Below are 5,934 nucleotides of genomic sequence, written 5' to 3' on the forward strand. Positions count from 1 at the left end.
GAATTTTAAATATTGGCCACCACCTGGTTTCTTGGTGCCCTTCTTTCCTAACTCTACACACGCTCCATGGGTTATCTCATCCACCCCCACGTCTCAAGCTATGAAATATATGCAGATCACTCCCAAGTCTTCATCTCCAGCCCCAGACCTGCTCCTCACCAGGTTTGGTCCACAACCACAGACTCACATATACAGCCACCAAATAAGCTTCCCAACTTGGATGTCCCATGTGCATTATGAATTCAACACGTCAGACTGACGCATCACACACATGCGTGCACACACACACACACACACACACACCCCTACACTAAACTGCTCCTCTTCTTGTGGTCCCTTTCTCAGGAGAAATCATCACCTTGCACCCAAACCCCCAAGCCAGGACTCTGGGGCATCGTCCACAATCTTCTCATCACCACACATTCACAGTCATAGTGCGCGTTCTTCGCCATCTCATCTACCCACCCACCCCCACTCCCCTGCTGCTCTCCTACCAACTGCTGACTGTCTTTCACCTGGATCACTTCAGTGCCTCTCAAATCACTTTCCCTTCCTCCTCTTACCATAACCTCCCCATTTCTTTTTTTTTTAATTTATCTATTTATTTATTTGTTTTTTTAAATTTTTGGCTGCATTGGGTCTTCGTTGCTGTGCGCGGGCTTTCTCTAGTTGCAGCGAGCTGGGGGGGTGCTGCCCTTCATCGCGGTGCGCAGCCTTCTCATTGCGGTGGCTTCTCTTGTTGCAGAGCATGGGCTCTAGGCACGCAGGCTTCAGTACTTGTGGCACATGGGCTCAGTAGTTGTGGCACACGGGCTTAGTTGCTCCGCGGCATGTGGGATCTTCCCGGACCAGGGCTCGAACCCGTGTCCCCTGCATTGGCAGGCAGGTTCTTAACCACTGCGCCACCAGGAAAGTCCACCCCTCAACCCCACGTCTCTGATACATTGTCTGCTGCCAAAATGAGCTCCTAAAACCCCGAGCTCATCACACAAGCACTTTTCAATTATTTCTTCTTGCTCTTGGGCAAATACTTTCTTCCTGATCTGGCCCCTCCTTACCTCAACTTCAGCACTATTGACATTTGGAACTGGGCACTTCTTTGTTGCAGGGGGATGTCCTGCGCAGTGTTGGGTGTTTAGCAGCAATGTCCTCACCCTCTAGATGCCAGTAGTACCTTCCCCCCAAGTTGCAACCATCCAAAATGTCTCCAGATATTGCCAAATGTCCCCTTGGCGGCAGACTTGCCCCCTAGTTGAGAGCCACTGGTCTACAACCTCAACTCTCCAAACACACACACACACACACACACACACACACACACACTCCACTCTGCTCCAATCATACTGAACACCCTGCTATTTCCCTAATGTTCTGTGAGCTCTCAGATACCATTTCATCTGCCCAGAAAGCCCTTTCCTCTCTAACCACTGTGCTAGCCCTCCTCTTCTACTAAGTCTCAGGCAAAGATCCACTCTTCCAGGAAGCCTGCCCTGATTCTCCCAGAGAGAAGTAGAAAGGAACCTCATGGGGCTTAACTCTAGCCCCGCCCCTATCCCATCTCACAGCAGCTGTCTTCTTGCTGTCTCCCCAGAAGACTGGCAGCGTTGCCTTTCTCACCTGTGTATCTCTGGTACCTGCAGTGTCCTGGAAACATGCCAAAGGCTCAATTCATGTTTGCTGAATAAGCGAATGAATGATGAAAAGAAATTTTTGTTTAAGATGAGTTGAGCAGGTGCTCCCTGAAATGAGATCTTAAGCAGGAATTTTAATAACAATAACAACAGCGGCATCTAACATTTAAGAAGCACTTTCTTTTATTTTTTAAATATTTTTGGCCACACTGCGTGGCATGTGGGATCTTAGTTCCCTGACAAGGGATGGAACCTGCCCCCCCCTGCAGTGGAAGCGCAGTCTTAACCACTGGACCGCCAGGAAAGTCCTAAGAAGCACTTTCTATGTGCTAAGTGTTTTGAGTGTTCCGTATCATTTAATCTTCTAAACAACTGTATCAGACAAGTACCACTGTCATCTGTAAATTATAGACAAAAAGACTGATACTCAGGATGGTGAAGCTGCCTGCCAGGTAGGTAGGTGCCTCATCTCCCATTCTCTGTCTGCCCATCTGCAAGTTAAGGATGAAAACCTCACAGGGCTTGGGGAGGACTCACTGAGAAGGTGGTTGTACAATAATCTAATCTGACACATGGTAGGTTCTGAACAAACCGTCCTATTCTCCCCATTTTAGAAATAGAGAAAGCAAGGCTCAGAAAGGTTAAGTGATGGTCCAAATTCCATGTACTGGCAAATGACGGAACTTGAAAAAAAGAATTCTAGGGGCTTCCCTGGTGGCGCAGTGGTTGGGAGTCCGCCTGCCGATGCAGGGGACACGGGTTCGTGCCCCGATCCAGGAGGATCCCACATGCCGCGGAGCGGCTGCGCCCGTGAGCCATGGCCGCCGAGCCTGCGCGTCCGGAGCCTGTGCTCCGCAACGGGAGAGGCCACAGCAGTGAGAGGCCCGCGTACTGCAAAAAAAACCATGAGCAGGATTCCACCCAAGGGAGGCTCTCCGTTGCTGGCTTTGAGGACGGAGGGCAAGGAATGTGGAGCAGCCCCCATGTGACAGCCAGCCAGGAACAGCAGAAGGAACAGAATCTTACCACAACCACGTGAGCTTGGAAGAGGACCCTGAACTCTAGGTGAGAACACAGCTCAGCCAACACCTTGATTTTAGCCTTGAGAGACTCTGAGCAGAAAATCCAGCCATGCCATGCCCGGACTTCTGACCTACAGAACTGTGGGCTAATAAACGTGTGCTGTTTGAAGTCACTGCATCTGGCCTAGAAGACGCGCACAACCCTCGAGGCCCATTTCCTTCCCAGGATGAAATTTACAGTTGGTGCAATTCATGGTGGGGGATTGATTGGCACAGGGGAGTGTCCCACAGGAATGGGCTGGAGGGCCTTCTACAGAACCCAGGGACAGAAGGTCAGGAAATAAGGACAGGGAGAAAGAGAGGTTCGATTCCAGCCAGAGGTCCCACCACCCTTCCTCTCAGACCATAAGAGGCCGGTTAGCCTCTTCTAGCTCCAAGTTCTGCCCTCAGAGAAGCAGTGAACTGCAGGAGACAGAACTTCAGAGCTGATCCACCGCCTGCTGCCTGGGCTTAGCCAACCCCTCCCTGGGGGCAGATAAGAGGTGGTGAAAGGACTAACATCATCCCCGGGGTAAGCAGCCCAGGAGATAGAGACCTGGGCCGTTGCTCTGTGAAATCAACCTTGATTGACAGCTCCTTTGACACTTCCCCCTTTGGATGCCCCAACAATTGACATAGAACAAGGGCTGGGCTGCTAGGGCTGGAAGGGCCTTTAGAGGTGACCCAGTCCAGTCTCCATGCCTAAGATATGGAGGACTCAGACATCCTGATTCCCAGTTCAGCGCTCTTCCTTCGTCCTTGGTGAGAGAAGCCCTCTTGGCCTCCAGGCATCTCCTCTCCCAGGGGCTGTGTACACACAACAAAGTTAGAAGGAATATGTCTTTGCAGTCAGTGCCCATCCTCCACCCCACCTTCCACCTTCAATACTTCCCCAGACCATCTACTTCTCTCCATCTCTGCTGCCACCTCCCTAGCCCAAGCTGCCAACGTTTGATAACGTACACCCGAGCCCATCATCCCCATGCTTGCCATTCAGTGTCTTCCCTCTGTGGCAGCAATTCAACCAAACTCATTACCATTGCCTTCAAGGGCCTCCATGGTCTGGCTCTTGTCTACTTGTCCAACCTCACTGGTGTGTGTGACCCTCGTCATACTGGTTTCTGCTCCATTGGCCAAGCTAAAGTTTGGTACTGGCTCCATCTCATCTAGTGGGTCTCGGCTCCAAGGTCACCTCCTCAGAGAAGTCTTCTCTGAGCACTCTTTCTAAAGAAGCCCACTCCAGGGACTTCCCTGGTGGCACAGTGGTTAAGAATTCACCTGCCAGTGCAGGGGATACGGGTTCGAGCCCTGGTCAGGAGAGATCCTACGTGCCGCAGAGCAACTAAGCCCCTGTGCTGCAACTACTGAGCCTGTGCTCTAGAGCCCACAAGCCACAACTACTGAAGCCCGTGCGCCTAGAGCCCGTGCTCCACAACTAGAGAAGCCACCACGATGAGAAGCCCGTGCACCTCAATGAAGAGTAGCCCCTGCTCACTGCAACTAGAGAAAGCCCGCGCACAGCAACGAAGACCCAATGCAGCCAAAAGTAAAATTAATTAATTAATTAATTAATTAAATTAAGAAAAAAAAGCCCACCCAACCCTTTCCCATATCTAGTTACTCTGGTGCACATCATTCATTTACTTCCATCAGAACATTTGCCAAAGTCATACGACCTTGCTCCTTCACTGGTTTCTTGTCTACTGTCTGTCTCTCCCAGTAGGAAGTAAGTTCTAAGAAAACAGGGACCTGGTCTTTCTTGCTCACTGCCTAGAACTCTACCCAGATCATAGAAGGAGTTTTTCAATTAGTTTGAAATTAATCAACTTGAAATTTACTTCCTGGAGAAAGTCCAGCTGAGTTAAATTCAAAGTCCATTCATTTCAATTCCACAGGTGTCTTTCTGAGCCCCACCTGCCATGGACACAATCGTGGGCCAGGCTCTGTGCACTGGGACATACATTCATTCATTCAGTAAATACTCAGAGGTGGTCTCTAATCTCAGGGAGGCTTCATGTAGCCGATAAAGCAAGACAAACAAAATGAACCTCTTAGTAAAACAAGGCACCGTATTGAGTGGACACTTAGAAGGATAAAACTTTCACTTGCTAGAAGATACCAATTGTCTGTGCTACCAGAGTCACATTAAGGGCAAGGGCAGGCAGAGAGGGCTTCCTTGTAAAGGTGTTCCTTGGACTGGGCTCTGAAGGATTGACAGACAGGAGAGGAGAGGCAGAAGAGAAGCAGGAGGCATTCTAGGAGCCAAACCATGGCCCTGAACTGCTGGAATGTGAGCCAGGATACAGATGATTGGTGTTTCCCGGAGGTTGAGTCAAAGAATGAGGTGGGTTCGTTTCTCGGCACCAAAGCCAAGCTCCTCCAAGGAGCAGTGCAGACTTGCTGGCCAGTTCTTCAACCCCCTCGACTCCTTACACGACAGTAATCTGGTTTCTGCCCACCCCGCGTTGCTCCATGGAAACTACTCTTGCCAACGTCCCCACTGACCACCTAATTGCCAAACCCAACAGACATTCTTCAGTTCTTGTCTTATTTGACCTCTGTAGTGCCTGATACCTCTTTACTTCCTCCTTCTTAAAAACAGCCTCTTTTCTTAACAACTTCTCTAGCCATTCCTTCCCAGTTTCTGCTGGTGGGCTCTGCTTCCTCTTCTGGAATTTTAAATATTGGCCACCACCTGGTTTCTTGGTGCCCTTCTTTCCTAACTCTACACACGCTCCATGGGTTACCTCATCCACCCCCACGTCTCAAGCTATGAAATATATGCAGATCACTCCCAAGTCTTCATCTCCAGCCCCAGACCTGCTCCTCACCAGGTTTGGTCCACAACCACAGACTCACATATACAGCCACCAAATAAGCTTCCCAACTTGGATGTCCCATGTGCATTATGAATTCAACACGTCAGACTGACGCATCACACACATGCGTGCACACACACACACACACACCCCTACACTAAACTACTCCTCTTCTTGTGGTCCCTTTCTCAGGAGAAATCATCACCTTGCACCCAAACCCCCAAGCCAGGACTCTGGGGCATCGTCCACAATCTTCTCATCACCACACATTCACAGTCATAGTGCGCGTTCTTCGCCATCTCATCTACCCACCCACCCCCACTGCCCTGCTGCTCTCCTACCAACTGCTGACTGTCTTTCACCTGGATCACTTCAGTGCCTCTCAAATCACTTTCCCTTCCTCCTCTTACCATAACCTCCCCA

This window comes from Tursiops truncatus, chromosome 8 (assembly GCF_011762595.2).
Source record: "Tursiops truncatus isolate mTurTru1 chromosome 8, mTurTru1.mat.Y, whole genome shotgun sequence".
Taxonomy (NCBI): Eukaryota; Metazoa; Chordata; class Mammalia; order Artiodactyla; family Delphinidae; genus Tursiops; species Tursiops truncatus.